This window comes from Pinus tabuliformis, chromosome 6, assembly GCF_031772625.1.
Source record: "Pinus tabuliformis cultivar Carrire ecotype Pingquan chromosome 6, CPIR1, whole genome shotgun sequence".
Taxonomy (NCBI): Eukaryota; Viridiplantae; Streptophyta; class Pinopsida; order Pinales; family Pinaceae; genus Pinus; species Pinus tabuliformis.
In genome coordinates this window covers 1,750,410,642-1,750,427,710 of record NC_142292.1, presented here as the reverse complement: position 1 = coordinate 1,750,427,710, position 17,069 = coordinate 1,750,410,642, and the positions used below count along the sequence as shown (strand labels likewise).

Here is a 17,069-nt window from a genome sequence, read left to right as displayed (position 1 = left end):
CAGAGCATTCCAGTGAAAGAAAGATCTGAGCCAAGGCAACTCAAATCTGCCCAAAGGCGACTTGAAAACAAGTAGTTTCGAAAGTGAAAGAAAAGTATGGTGCAAACAGGAGTGAATGATCTGCATGCAATCAAACCAAATGAAGGAATCAATGAAACAGATGATCAATGAATTTGGTGGAGAGGGTCGCCGCAACGACGACTGTTAGTGAAAAAATAATGTTGTGCATGCGACACTTAGGAAGGACGATGCATAACTTGAAACATCACTTTTACAAGTTAAGAAAAATGAAAATGCCAGTGGTTTTTCAAAAAAACATGCGAAACAACACTCACACAAGCCAAGGAAATAAAAGTGACATAAAAAGGAGAAAAAGATTTGAAAAGAAAAACTTACCTGGAAAAGTTGTGCTGACTATGCCGAAGGTTCCTAGATGCTTCAGGAATGCCAGAGCTCCAAGATCAAGTGTGTAGAATGAACCCTGGGGTGTCATTTAAATAGATTTGGAAGATTTAGGGTTTATGACATGCATGCCACAAATATAGGAAAAGCGACAATTGGCGGGAAGTTTCTAAAATCGACTTTGCATGTAACTCCCAGTGCTAAAAATAGATCCCTATTTTTTAGGGATAATTTTTTCTTTTTTCCTTTTTCTTTTTCGGGAAAGACTGCCATGCATGCATGGGAATATTGGCAGTTCTGGATGGAACTAGGCAACTTTTCGGCACATGCATCAGACAACAAACTCAAGAATGCTTTTGCGCAATTCCTGGGATAAGCGGCTTTGGTTGCCTCCCATGCTCTGCAAAATTTCCCAGCTGAAGACAAGCTGACAGTTGGGTCTGTGCAATTCTTGATCCAAAGCCCAGTGTCTCGATGTTCTGCGCAATTTCTCTAAGAAGGGCTATCTACCAGATTCCTCTGCTCATTTCTGGAGAGCAGGGATAACTGTCAGGCTTCTTTGCGCAATTTTTGAGAGCAAGGCTGGTTTCCCTCTAGGATTATGTAGTTTTCCAAGAAAATACAAGAACCGGATGTGAACCAAGTCACAAGGTCAGCTTGTGGTCGGAAAACAAGACAAGTTAGGAAACAAAAGCTGTCAAGTGAAACATAGCTTCAAATAAAACAAAAGTACCTCAGAAGTGCAAGACATTTCTAAGATTTTGAGGAGGGAGGCTCCAAAACGAAGAGAAAGAAAGTTTTTGGAGGGTGGTTGTAGCCATTACAACAAGTTTCCTATAATGAGGTTTGTCATTATAAATTAATTTCTCGATTGGAATTTACTTATTAGGCTTGCCATTATGGCTCACATTCACTTTTAATGTACTGAAAACTACAAAGGTTTCTCTCATCTCCAATGCAATTCAATACTCTACACTGATGCTACCATACCATTCACACACTTTGAATGATACACTTGTACAAAAGGTCATAGATTAAAAACAACATTTTAATTTTCTTTCAAGTTACTTATATTTTTTTCCTTGGGGAGATTCTTATTGGACCTCTTATGGACAAATGACTGAAGGGTTGATTGAGGAAATTTTTAGAGGCAAGAGCGTTAGTGTGATAATGATTATACTTGTTTACTATGGGACAATATATTTAAGGAGATACCTTTCCACTAGATGAGGATGGAGTGTGTCAGCTTCCGCTCAAGTTACTGTTTTTGTTTGATATGAATCTTGAATGGCTTTCATTTTCCCATGAGAAAAGAGAATATTGCATTGAAAAAAATTGGGGATCATCCCACGAGTGAAGTAATTGTGAGATTAAGGACAAGTGATGGCAAAGAATACAAGTTTTACTACCATTCAAAAAAATTGGTAAAACAAAGAAAATATTTTGCGAAGCATCTTTCAGATGACTAGCCCATATGCCAATTTCTAGAATTATGTAGAAGTTTACTGTTGTGAATCTAAATATGATCATCATTTGAACATTTTAAGGATTTTTTATATGGACAACAATCTAGTTATAGGTTTATGGTAGCATGTAAAAATGAATCTTGGCATTTTGAAAGGAGCCACCAAACTTGGTAATGATTGAATAATTTCAAAATGTGTTTAGTATTTAGAGATAGTTCCTTGGGAAGAATATGAAGAGAAAGAAATTATAAAAATCCTTCCATAGCTAGGTTTAGAAGTCATTCCCATCCTTTCTAGACTTCAATTAGTTGACTTAGAAGTGGTATGAAATGTGTTTCTCTTTGCCACACATGCTGAAATTCAAGTTGACATAAAACATTCTCATTTACGTGCTTCTCCAAATGAACTCAAATCTTTTGCACAAGAGCAGGGAGAGTATATGCTTGTTGAATATGATGATGCCTCTACTTAGAATAGATGACAATGTAAAGTATGAAGTAAAAAAACATCTATGGGAGTTGTTTGGCGTTTTCTGAAAATAAAATGGCATATTTGTTATCTTGTACAAAAGATGTCCTAGAAGACCACCGAAATCACATTTTAAGATTTTTGGCTAACTTCTTATGGTTGTGTCATATTTTACCTAAGATGGATCCTTTAACTGAATTTGTCAGCAAGTGGATAAAAGTTTCAAATAAATTTATTTAGACAGTTAAGGATATAATATTAAGGTCATGCCTCTGTAAAAAAAAAATGAACTTGATTGAAGTTACAAGAAAGGTTTTGGAGTCAGTTGGGTATGAAAATGTAACCCTTTCTTCTCCAAGGTGAACACATTCGTTGAAACTTTGGTTACCATTTATAAGGGAGACAAAGCCACAACTTGACCTACAAATTTTTTTATGATAAAATGGCTTACCAAATGGATAATGATCTCTATCAAAGAATAGAATATGTGCTCATTTCCCTGGTTCTATCATTGTCTTCTAGTGATCGGGCTGAAAATTTAGGTGAATGCCTTAAAACAGAGCAAGAAAGATGCCTAGATTTAAGTGTAGCTTTTAGAGTGTGGTATTATAGATACAAAGAAGAAAAAAGGATATTGTTTTTGGGTTTGATTGGTGTTAATACCAACAATACCTCTACCGCTACCATTGTTGGCCATTAATATAATTGGATTCAAGCATAGCAATCAAGGCATCCATATTTGAGTGAAGCTTTTGAATTGTGGTGTTATAGGTGCAAGGAAACAAAGAGGAGATGGCTTGTATTCATTGATAGAAATTTGGGGCATCCATTGCATGATTCAAGACGGTTAAATAAAGGACATATAATACCGTGTACAATTCACCTTAAACTGATCATTTCACGGAGAAAGGGAGCCAATCAGTTAAACTAGATGGAGGAATGAGATCATAGTAAAAGGAATCATTAAATCACTGGAATTGCACGTAGGGTTTAGAGAAAACTACGCAATACATTCAAATTAACCTACAAAGTTGAAGGCAAGAATTCATTTGTTGTTAGAATAGAATACCAATCCCCATCTAGGCATTCCAAACAAAGTTGCTTCTTGGGCATGTATCTCTACTATTAATTAAACGGACTTGGTAGAATGGTAGAGTATCCCAGTGGTAGGGGTAGGTATAGTTACATTCCTAAAACCCTAGGTCTATGATACTTACTACAATGAGCAATGGAGGGTTGTTTGGAATATTAATCTAGTTGGTAGTAAGTAATCTAGCTTGGGGAAAGCTTGAATTATACCTATTCCAAATTTGGAGGGTGCAGGAAAACCTCCTTGGAGATCCAATTTTTTTTAATTTTCCTTTTCTACTTGAGTTTGATGTCAAATATTTTTTTTTGTTTCTTTAAGTGTTATATACACACACAACTACAAATACATTCCCCCCACCTAAGCTATAGAGAAGCTTGCTTCTCTTAGCACAACAAGACAGATAATATTCATTATATATAAAGGAATCTAAATCAGCAACACGACATGATCATGTTTGCATCTATTACACACCTATTGCAGAATAGGAAATAAACAATTTATTGTTTCCTCTAACTCACCAATAGGAACTTAAATCAACTCGTGCCTAATATGATGCATTTAACAATACTTACCTATTGCATATAGATAATATAAATAACATCAAGTATAGGTTGATCCTAAAGATTAAAAGCATTCTTTCACTTTTATCCAACAAACCTATTGACAACGTCATTATGTTCTACAATTGTAATCCAAGGTTCAATAATTTTTTTAAAGGATTCTTGCAAACCTCCTCCATAATTCGCTTTGTATCAATGATCTGAAAATCAGTCGTGAATGATCTCAGTTAATTAATGAAGGTATTACAGACTCATGTTTTGGGGTGTGTCTATGTTATTTTGAGAAATGGATCGATAATATTGCGAAATGCACAGACACTTGAAATAGTAAGAGAAACACAGTAAGAAAATATAAAGCACAACAAATTTAATAAGGAGTTCACCCAATCCTCTTGGGCTACGTCTCCTGGTCCAGCCTTTAGTGGTGGCCTTTTTTATTGTGTCTTAAAGCAGAGATTTTACAATAAGGAGCTCAATTTGAGTCTCACTTAACAAAAAATGATCAGTAGGATTGTGCTTCGATCCCCCCAAGTCTCTAGAGTACAGAGACTCCCCTTACTGAATCTCGACCTCAACTGGTCTCAGTGGTATGAGTCCAATTTGGTACTCAATACCAGACACGTATACACAGAGGAGTTGCTTGAACCTCTCAAGCCTTCTTTGGAGTTCACAGACTCTCGGACTCTCTCTGTTCTTTCTGCTTGATGCTGCCTTTGCTCTGCAAGTCAGTTTGGCTTCCCTGTTATCTGCAATTTGCTTCTTTCTGGCCTTTTTGGCTTTCTACTTCTCTTCCTCTCTCTTTGTCTCTCTCTCTATCTGTTCGTGGCTTAAAGCCAATCTGTCCCCTGATTGCTCGTTTTGTCTCCCCAGCTCTCTGGATCACCTGCTTTTGTTAGCTGGAATTCCCCTGCTTCTGTGTCATCACCACTGTGTAAAGTTTCACAGAGAGGTGGCCACTTGTCACCTTACGGAATGAGTGCCAGTTTCCTTCGAAGGGTCGTTATTTCCGTTACTCCAGGTTTTGCCCGCAAAACTAATTCTCCTGCTAGCTCAGCGGTCATGTCGGACCTCAAACCTTTATGCGCCTCAGCCTATTTCCCCGTCAAATCCATTCTTCCATCGGGTTAAACCTCCATTGTTGATCTGGAGCCTCCAGATCCTACGGTCTTCGTCTATATCATGCGGGTGAGTTGCTCGACCATTACTCATGCGATATAAGTAGTTTTTCTCTCTCATCCGCTGGACATGCATCGCCCTGTGTGTGACATCACGCTGAACTCAGCCAAACCCGCTTACCACTCGAAGTGCACATGATATCTTGTCGGTTTTGGGCATAGGACCCGCCTTTTGGTTCTTTCCGCACGATTTTCCCCATTTTCCTCATGACTGAGTGCTCGGGGCTTTCCTTCTATGAGGGTTTTGCCTTGCAATTGTGTATCAGAAACTGCCTCTGTTTCTGGATCTGGAATTCCGATTACCAATTTGCATCCCTGCGTGGACTCCATGGGCCAACGATCAGCACGCTTTGACCGAGGGTCCCCGTTGTTCCGTGCAGGCCACAATTGCCATTATCCAGAGGTTATTCCTGATACTTGTTATTCATAAGATTTATTCTGACATAGTTTTGAAACAATCATGAGAAATGTTTAAGGATCCAATTCGGATCACGACCTTCCCACTGAAAAAGTTTTTTGACCACCAAAAGTTGGTTTTCAAGCATTGACTAAGTGAGGATATAACTGTCTCACTTGTCCAATTTCTATCCATTTTGTACTGCTTGGCTTTGAACCCTTGAGTCCAATCCTAAGGTACTCAACATCTCCCCTACACGTTGTCCTCACCTTCCTGTCCAGAATTGTGTCTTCCTGCAACTCATTGAGATATTCAGGTAACAGATCATCAATAGAAGGCAATTGACTTTGCTCTTCGGGATCTTCAATTAATTAAGGTTCAAATAGTCTCAAGCTATCTGCATTAATGACTAATTAGATGTGCATGTAAGCTGGTAAATCAAGGCGAAAAGCATTCTCACCAATTTTCTCAAGTACCTAAAAGGTCCATACCTGATGGGTTTTAGCTCTTTACCTTCGCCTTTCATTCTGTCTTTGCTGATATACAGCCAGACTTGATCACCAACTTGGAAACTATGCTCCATCCGATGCTTGTCATGCCTTGCCTTGTATTTGGCTTGGCTCTTTTCCAGCTATTCCTATACTTCCTGGTGAACCTCTTGGATTTGTTCAATGAACTTGGTTGCCTTGTCCACATCACTGTGTCCATCAACTGCTATGTCTTCACCAAAGACAAAATCCAAGGGAGACCTTGGTGTGAAACCAAAACAAGTCTCAAAAGGAGATCTCTGTGTAGAAGAATGTTTTGCTTGGTTGTAAGCATGATGTACATAACACAAATGTCCATCCCAAAGTTTGGGATGCTTGCTGCTATAGCCTCTGAGCAACTGGATCATTGTCTTGTTAACCACTTCTGTCTGGCCATCTGTCTGTGGATGAAAGGCTATGCTTTTCTTCAGTCTAGTGTCCATTAGTTCCCACAGACTCGACCAAAACTTCCCAACAAATCGGGTGTCTCGATCAGATACAATGGAAGTGGGTAATCCAAAATGAACCCATACATGCTAAAAGAACATTTTTGCAGTTTGTTCAACTGTAATCTGTTTATTACAAGGTATCAAAATACACATTTTGTTGAACCTATCCACAACAACATATAAATAGACATGACCTTTCCTAGATTTAGGCAGTCCTCCAACGAAGTCCATGGAAACACTTTCCCAAGGATGAGAAGGAACTGGTAGTGGAGTGTACGAGCCTAGTTTTCTATTACTGGGCTTGCTTTTAGCGCACATGGTACATCCTCTTACATATCTAGAAATTGTCTCATTCATTTTTGGCCAATAACTAAATCTTTGCAGCTGTGCAACCATTTTACTTACCCCAAAGTGACCTGATATTAGAGAAGTGTGTGCTTCTCGAATTATCTTCACCCTTTCAGTTTGAGGAATGCATAGCTTCCCACAATGATACAAGAGTTGGTCCTTAAGGTGGTAATCCAATTCTTCTACTCGTTTTCCTTGACTTAAAGTTGCATATACATCTTTGAAATCTATATCTTGGGCATATTGTTCAATGTAGCTCTCATGCAATACTGAATTATGCTTAAGTATAGTAGATGCATTTATAATTGGTCTAGATAGCATATTTTCAACTTTATTGTGTATGCCCTTTTTATATCTGATGACTAAATAAAACTGTTGTAGAAAACCCATCCACCTATAGTGTCTTGATTGTTGCAACTTAGCTTGGGAGTGTAGGTATTGAAGTGGTTGATGATCAGTATGTATGACTGTCTCTTTGCCCATTAAGTAATGTTTCCACTTTTTCACACTCTGTACTAATGCATACAATTCTTTATCATATGTAGGATAGTTAACTATTGCAGAATTAAATCTCTCAGAATGATAACATATGGGTTTACCATGTTGTATCAACACTGCTCCCATGGCATAGTCACTAACATCCGTTTGGATCTCAAATGGTCTCTGAAGATTAGGTAGTGCTAGTATAGGTGTTGTACTAATCTTTTCTTTCAAGGTGTCGAAGGCTTTCTGCTGTTTGCCTCCCCACTGAAACACCTTGTTCGATCCTGTTAAAGCATGCAAGGGAGCTGCAATTAAGGAAAAGTTAGAAATAAACTTTCTCCAATATTTTGCTACTCCTAAGAAGCTTATAACTTCTATAGCAGATTTGGGTTTAGGCCAGTTTACAATGACTGCAACCTTAGAGGGATCTATCTTCAATTCACCACCCCCTACTATATGTCCCAAATAATTGAAAGATGTTTTACCAAATTCACATTTTGAAAGTTTAACATAAAGTTTTTCTCTTTTCAAAACATCTAGTGTCTGCTTAACATGCTTTAAATGTTCTTCCCACGTTTTGCTAAATATAAGAATGTCATCCAGATATACAATAACAAAATCATCAAGAAAGGGTCTGAGTACATCATTCATTATTCTCATGAAAGTAGCAGGAGCATTGGTTAAGCCAAAAGGCATAACCAACCACTCATACAATCCCTACTTTGTTTTGAAAGCAATATTCCATGCATCTTGTTCTGCAACTCTGACCTAATGATACCCACTATGGAAGTCTAACTTGGAAAAATAAATAGCTTCTTTCAATTGATCTAATAGATCATCTATGCGAGGAAGGGGATAATGACTTTTTTATCGTTATCTTATTCAGTGCTTGGTAATCAATGCAGATTCTCCACGAGCCATCTTTCTTTCTCACCAAAACGATTGGTGACCCACATGGTGATGTGCTAGGTTTGATGAACCCCTTCTCGAGCAACTCTTGCACCTGCTTCTTGATTTCTGCATTCTCTAAAGCGGACAACCTATATATCCCGATGTTAGGCAATAGAGCATCTTGCTACAAATTAATATCATGCACTATTTCCCTTTTGGGTGGCAGACCTTTAGGTTCTTGAAACAAGATATCATATTCTAAAACAACTTTTTCTAAATCAGCTTGATGTTTAGCATCACAACCCTCAAATACATTGGTTTTATCAGGTTTCTTTTCCTTTACAACCATCAGTAAAAGTTGTTTGTATGAATTTACAATTCATTTCATCTGCCCTAAGTTTATGAGAGTATAATTATTCTTGAGCTTGCGAGCTCTTACAAAGTATTCGATTCCATCTTTAATGAGTAGATACTTGTTCTCAACGCTATAGAAAATAGATTTTCTGTCATACAAGTAAGGAATTCCTAAAACAATTCCACATATATCCAAAGGAATTACATCTAACTCAACCTCATCTACAAATGCTGACCCAAAAGAAACTTAAGTTTACATTGTCTGGTCACTTGTAGCTGTGCTTTATCACTTAACCAACCTAATGGTTATGGTTTCTTGTGAGGTGTAGTCAGTAATCCCAACTTCTTTACAATTGCTTCAGAAATTAAATTTACTTGTGAGCCACTATCAAACAAAGTATCAATCTTTTGATGTTTGGAAATAACTCGAATATGGAAAATCTCATGTCTTTTTCTCTCATTTTCTTCATCAATAGTAGATTGTGCAGAATTACTAGTAGATGCTTCAGAATTTTTACCTTTTATACCTGTGGCTGCAATGGTTGTTTCATCTCCTGAGTCTGACCCCAAATCTTTCTGAATAGTTGCAACATTCTTCTTCTTCTTGCCCTTGAACTTCTTAGGTCTCAGCTCCGGATGCAAAATCCAATAGTGCTCATCATCATGCCCATCCATTTTACAGTGAGTGCATGAAGACTTTGTCTTTTGTGCAGTATTGGCCTTCCTTTCTTTCCATTTCTGTTTTCTTTTCTCCTTATTCTTGCTTGCAAGGGGTTTGGATGATCCCCCAACTTTTGGGTTCTCGTTCTTTCCTCTAGCTTCTAGATGAGTAGCTTGAAGAGATACCTCATCTATACTAGTGGGATTAAACATGAGGATAGTGTGCCTCACGTAACTATGTAGACCACCTATGTACTTCAACAGAGTTTCAGGTGAGTCTAATGAAATTCCTAGAATCAAAGCTCTTTTCCTAAATTCTTGGGTGTAACCCTATACACTTTTCCCTTTCAATTGGCGAAGAGTTTGCCAGCTCATCATGACTTTCTGCATGTAAGCTAGTGGATACAACTTCTTTTTGATTGTAGAAAAAAATTCACTCCAGACAAAAAGAGTCTTACCATGTTTCTTCATGTCAGCTTGTGTCCTGCCTTCCCACCATACCAAGGCAGTACCTCCGAGGCATAGGCTGGCCAGCTGAATCTTACTCTTGTCTGAGTCGATGCTCTGCACTCTGCAATAAACATCAATTTGTTTGATCCAATTATCCAGCTTCTCTGCATTCAACTCTCCATCATGTATGGGTAAATCAAATTTAACATCTAATTTAATCAAAGATGTCTTCTTTTTATGTTCAGGGCTATTAGGAGGCGTGATAAAGCTTTCTTCTTTCCCTTTGCCTTTTGAGTGGTCATGGAGAGATTCTTCTTCTCCTTTATCTTGTTTGGAGCTTGATGAATCTTCATCTTTATGTTCCTAAAATCCCAATACATTTCCTCTATCATGGACCTCATGGCCAGGAAACTATCTATAAATTGAGGATCTAGTCCCAAGGGACTTTCTTCTGACATTTTCTTCTGAAGATAGACTCTTCCAATTTCCAAATTAGTTTCGACGAACTCCCCTTCTCCTAATTTAAGCGTTGATCTAGTTAGCATTCAACAACAAATCCAGCACAAGCATGTCTAACCTTAAACAACCTAGGAGCTCTGATACCACTTGATCTGAAAATCACTCGTGAATGATCTCAGTTAATTAATGAAGGTATCACAAACTCATGTGTTGGGGTGTGTCTATGTTATTTTGAGCAACGGATTGATAAGATTGTGAAATGCACAGACACTTGAAATAGTAAGAGAAACACAGTAAGCAAATACAAAACACAACAAATTTAATAAGGAGTTCACCCAATCCTCCTAGGCTACGTCTCCTAGTCCAACCTTCAGTGGTGGACTTTTTTATTATGTCTTAAAGCAAAGATTTTACAATAAGGAGCTCAATTTGCGTCTCACTTAACAGAGAATGATCAGTAGGATTGTGCTTAGATCCCCCAAGTCTCTAGAGTACACAGACTCCCCTTATTGAATCTTGCCCTCAATTGGTCTTAGTGGTATGAGTCCAATTTTGTACTCAATACCAGACAGGTATACACAAAGGAGTTGCTTGAACCTCTCAAGCCTTCTCTGGAGTTCATAGACTCTCAGACTCTCTCTTTTCTGTCTGCTCGATGCTGCCTTTGCTCTACAGGTCAGCTCGGCTTCCTTGTTCTCTCCAATTCGCTTATTTTTGGCCTTTTCGGCTTTCTGCTTCTCTTCCTCTCTCTCTGTCTCTCTCTCTGTCTGTTCATGGCTTAAAGCCAATCTATCCCGTAACTGCTCATTTCGTCTCCATGGCTCTCTGGATCACCTGCTTTTGTCTACTGTAATCCCCCTACTTCTATGTCATCACCACTGTGTAATGTTTCATAGAGAGGTGGCCACTTGTCACCTTACGGACTGAGTGCCAATTGCCTTCGAAGGGTCGTTATTTCTGTTACTCCAAGTCTTGTCCGCGAAACTGATTCTCCTGCCAGCTCAACGGTCATGTCGTACCTCAAACCTTTATGTGCCTCAGCCTATTTCCCCATTAAATTCGGTCTTCCATCGAGTTAAACTTGCACCATTGATCTGGAGCCTCCAGATCCTACGGTCTCTGTCTATATCGCGTGGCTGAGTTGCTCGACCGTTACTCACATGATATAAGTGGTTTTTCTCTCTCATCCGCTGGACATGCGTCGCCCAGTGTCTAGCATTGCACTGAACTCAGCCAAACCCGCTTGCTGCTCGATGTGCACGCAATATCCTGCTGGTTTTGGGCATGGGACCCGCCTTCTAGCGCTTTCTGCATAGTTTTCCCTGTTTTCCTCGTGATCGAGTGCTCGAGGCTTTCCTTCTCTGAGGGTTTTGCCTTGTAATCGTGTATCGAAAACTACCTTTGTTTCTAGATCTGGACTTCTGATTGCCAATTTTCGTCCCTGCGTGGACTCCATGGGCCAACGATCAACGTGCTTTGACCGAGGGTCCTCGTTGTTCCGTGTAGGTCACAATTGCCATTGTCCAGAGGTTATTTATGATACTTGTTATTCATAATATTTGTTCTGACATAGTTTTGAAACAGTCATGAGAAATGTTTAATGACCCAATTCGGATAAATCACCCTCCATTGCCACAAGACACCACCTTAGAGGACATTCTACAAATTTCAGAGTTTCTTGCCTATTACAAAAATCTTTTCTAACTTTAAAGTTTAGATTTGGTGGACTCTTATCATTGGTTCACAAGCTACAACACAGTTCAACATCATTCGTCACCCTAAGCTTCCCTTCCAGATAAAGATGCTTTCCATTGGCATTTTTGTGTGTGCATCAAATGAGAATCCATAATGTCATCAACAAATGTCATGAGTCAACATTGGACACAATGATCCTAATCAATGATCCTATTGACTTTATTCTGACATTTTCTTCTGAAGATAGACTCTTCCAATTTCTAGGTTAGTTTTGACCAACTCCCCTTCTCCTAATTTTAGCTTTGATCTAGTTAGCATTCAACAACAAATCTAGCACAAGCATGTCTAACCTTAAACAACCTAGGAGCTCTGATACCACTTGATCTGAAAATCACTCATGAATGATCTCAGTTAATTAATGAAGGTATTATAGACTCATGTGCTGGGGTGTGGGTATGTTATTTTGAGCAATGGATCGATAAGGTTGAGAAATGCACAGACACTTGAAATAGTAAGAGAAACACAGTAAGCAAATACAAAACACAAAAAATTTAATAAGGAGTTCACCCAATCCTCCTAGGCTACGTCTCCTGGTCCATCCTTCAGTGGTGGCGTTTCTTATTGTGTCTTAGAGCAGAGATTTTACAATAAGGAGCTCAATTTGAGTCTGACTTAATAGAAAATGATTAGTAGGATTGTGCTTAGATCCCCCCAAGTCTCTAGAGTATAGAGACTCCCCTTACTGAATCTCGACCTCAACTGGTCTCAGTGGTATGAGTCCAATTTGGTACTCAATACCAAACATGTATACAAAGAGGAGTTGCTTGAACCTCTCAAGCCTTCTCTGGAGTTCACAGACTCTCGGACTCTCTCTATTCTGTCTGCCTGATGTTGCCTTTGCTCTGCAGGTCAGTTCGGCTTCCCTGTTCTCTGCAATTCACTTCCTTCTGGCCTTTTTGGCTTTCTGCTTCTCTTCCTCTCTCTTTGTCTCTCTCTCTGTCTGTTTGTGGCTTAAAGCCAATCTGTCCCCTGACTGCTCATTTCATCTCCCTGGCTCTCTGGATCACCTGCTTCTGTGTCATCGCCACTATGTAACGTTTCACAGATAGGTGGCCACTTGTTTCCTTACGGACTGAGTTCCAGTTGCCTTCGAAGGGTCGTTATTTCCGTTAGTCTAGGTTTTGCCCGCGAAACTAATTCTCCTGTTAGCTCAGCAGTCATGTCAGACCTCAAACCTTTATGCGCCTCAGCCTATTTTCCTATCAAATCCAATCTTCGATCGGGTTAAACCACCGTCGTTGATCTAGAGCCTCCATATCCTACTGTCTCCGTCTATATCGCGCGGGTGAGTTGCTCAACCATTACTCATGCGATATAAGTGGTTTTTCTCTCTCATCCGCTGGACACGCATCACCCAGTGTGTGACATCACACTAAACTCAGCGAAACCCGCTTACCACTCGAAGTGCACACGATATCTTGTCAGTTTTGGGCACAGGACTTGCCTTTTGGTGCTTTCCGCACGGTTTTCCCCATTTTCCTCATGACCGAGTGCTTAGGGCTTTCCTTCTATGAGGGTTTTGCCCTACAATTGCATATCAGAAACTGCCTCTGTTTCTGGATCTAGACTTCCGATTACCAATTTGCGTCCCTGCGTGGACTCCATGGGCCAATGGTCAGCGTGCTTTGACTAAGTGTCCTCGTTGTTCCATGTAGGCCACAATTTCCATTGTCTAGAGGTTATTTCTGATACTTTTTATTCATAAGATTTGTTCTGACATAATTTTGAAACAGTCATGAGAAATATTTAAGGACCCAATTCAGATCAATCACCCTCAATTGCCACAAGAAACCACCTTAGAGGACATTCTACAAACTTCAGAGTTTCTTTCCTATTACAAAAATCTTTCCTTACTTTAAAGTTTAGATTTGGTGGACTCTTCTCATTGGTTCACAAGCTACAACCCAATTCAACATCATTCATCACCTAAGCTTCCCTTCCAGATAAAGATGCTTTCCATTGGCATTTTTGTGTGTGCATCAAATGAGCATCCATAATGTCATCAACAAATGTCATGAGTCAACATTGGACACAAAGATCCTAATCAATGATCCTATTGATATTGTCTTAGATTTTTAGGTTCCACTAGTTGGAGATGAGGGTCATTAGATTCCCAACACCAAATGCAACATTTTCCCTCTCTCCTAAAAGCATTAGATACCAATGCTTCTATTGTGGAGAGAAATGATAGTGTTTGTAATTCTTAGTTTTTAGCATATGTATTTCTCATTATTATTTTGGTGGGACGATATCATTGTGGATTGATGCAACAAAGTGTTTTGGTTTCCTATTCTCATGGAATGGTTGAAATCTTATATCTATCTATCTCTATTATTGTGCTTCATTGCTAATCTTTAGGGTCTTGCTCAGATTTTCTCTCCTAGTTTGTTGAGTTACTTTTCTTGATGTAAAGCTATACAAACTTAATTGCTTAATGAAAAAAGAAATTAGATATTTTGTTTCACACTTTAGTGTTAAACTTTGCTAACAAGTGGGATTTCACACATCTAACATATTACTAATTTGAGTATTAATACATGGAGATGTGTTCCTTCATCTTTTAAGAATTGTAGGTATTCCAACACTAGATGTGCAAATTCCCCCAACCATTTGTTCTTCATTGTTATGATTTCACTTCTTATCAATATTTGGTATAGTGTGTTCATTTTGGTTACAAGATCATTGCAATTGTACAAGAACATCCTTTTTCACAAATAAATTGTACCAAAACAAAGTAGACACTTATGTATTGCACAACCTTTAATTCAATGTTTGAATAAAAAATTATACCAAGGTAAAACAAAAGCTACTCACCAAGAATTTATGTGGAAATGGTAATAAGATAAGATAATTTTGTTGATGTTGTATGGATGACAACAAATTTTATCAATGAGACTGGAAGGTATAGCCAACATAAATTACACAAAAGCATCTAAAATCCTGAAATATATAGGATGCAAACTAGAAGATTCATGATTACCATCTGGAAGTCAAATAATGTGCTAGTTAAAGGAAGTAGTTTTCCTTTGAATAGATGAAGCATAAACTAGGATTGAGCATGTTTATTTATTTCAAAAAATTCAAAACAATTAGAAAACTAATTTATTCAAAACCATTTTCCCTTTTAAATGAAAGGAATGTAACATACCTATCCGAGGAAATAATATGGAGAAATTTATCTTCAAATTCTTGACAAAGTTCTAGTGCAATAACACGTGTTCCTTTAGAATTCTGCACCAATTAGTCACCTAGCCTCACTAACTCACGTTCAACAACTTGTGATCTATCCTCCAACCTAATATTTAAAAAAAAAAAATTAATAACAAGGAAACATGCACTGATTGTTCATGAGTATGACTACTAACAACGATTTAGTTTCAAACATGTTGAATTCCAATTTAAATGATGGACCATTTTTTTGTATGCCAAAATTTCATATAAACTACAATTTTTAGATTTTTTAAGATAACATATACTCTAAAATTATTGCATTTGATATTTTTAAAATAGGATACCTATCTACTTTACTTCTAAAAGCATTGAAGAGAGATCACATTTATATGCTGCCAAATTGTTGTTTGTACAAAAATCATTTTGATTGACACAAATTTGATTTTGAGGAAGGCTGGTTATTATGACATCTATATGGATATTTCATTAGTTGTGAGTCTAAAACTACAATGTGTTATTGGAAAGATTGTGGATTTGTATCATGCTATGTACTATTGAATTGGATTTACTTGTATTGTTGTTGGCGAAATCAACTAGTGTGTTTACAAATTGTGCATTCAATATCATCTCTATTTGAAAAATTGAAGAAACTTAGAAATACTATCATACTGGTATAGAATACAATTTTTTCATGTGCTCTTTTCGACCCTAAGGGAAATTTTCCCAAAAGGGATATTACATCAAACCACGCTTGGGCAGTCCAAAAGGTCAATATGGAAAATTAGAATACAACTACACATAAAGCATATTCCTCAAATATGTGATTAAATAGAAAATAATTTTAGTCAGCCTCCTAATTAAAGCTTTGAATGTGCTATAAGAATATTATTTGAAACAACATAGTTGCATTGCCTTTCCCTATCCACAGTGGCCCCTGATGTAACATCCCTGGTGAAAATTCCATGTAAAAATATATATATAAGGCCACAGTGATGGGACACGTATTCCAAGATGAATGGTGGGGGAAACATCCTAATGGGTGTAGATTCATTTTATTATTGCTAAGGAAATTGGCAAAGGCAATGGAAAAGGCTTTGGAAAGGCATCAGGCATTTATTGGCATTTTATTTATGAAAATAATGGAAATTAGGAGAAAAGGAAGGTGAAAGGTCACAAGTTGCATGTGAGGAGGAAAATGAAGGAAAATAGTGGGAAATGAAGAAAATGAAGGCCTCATTAATAAAAAGGCTTCTGAGAATCAATGCGAAAGATTTGGTCAGTTCAGTGTTGGAGCTCTCTTCTATTCTCTCTCTCTCTCTCATACTCTTGGATACTTAGAGTTTTCTTGGAGCACTCTTGGAGGGTGTGGCATACTTGGAGCTTTGGAGCAGGTAGGCAAAGGAAAAGCAGGAAATTCCAAGAGGACATTGGTATCAGCATCTACAATGGGTTTTCTTGCAAGTATCAAGTTGCATGTATGCTTTCCTCACTAGTTTTGGCATGCATGGCACATGCATGTGGTTTCTTGGTTATGATCTGTCATTGGCATGGAGGATGGTTGGGATTGACAGTGGATTTTCCTAGCCTTGCCATTTTTTGGATAGCCATGGTGTTGTGGGTTAATTTCCTTTGTTTTTGGTTGGTTCTCATGTTTCCTTAGCTTGGGTTGAGCTATTAGTTCCTAGAAGCCTTGGTTGGACAAATGCTCTAGAGCCCTGTAATGGCTTGGGTTCAGTTACTAGTCACGTAGCCTTGGTTGGACAAATGTTCTGGAGCCCTGTAACAACTTGGGTTGAGTTACTAGTCTTGTATCCTTCGCTGGAAAGACACTCTAGAGCCCTCGGTGGGTTGAGTTACTAGTCCCGTAGCCCTGGTTGGACAAATGCTATGGAGCCCGGTAAAAGCTGTGGGTTGAGTTATTGGTCCCGTAGCCTTGGTTGGAAACACACTTTGGAGCCCAGTAA

General features: G+C 38.3%; 1 pseudogene; it reads left to right on the top strand.

The window, feature by feature from the left end:
- The first annotated feature begins 1,706 nt into the window (after positions 1–1,706).
- Positions 1,707–3,036, top strand: LOC149265921 (BTB/POZ domain-containing protein At3g05675-like; annotated as a pseudogene).
- Positions 3,037–17,069: the final 14,033 nt, after the last annotated feature.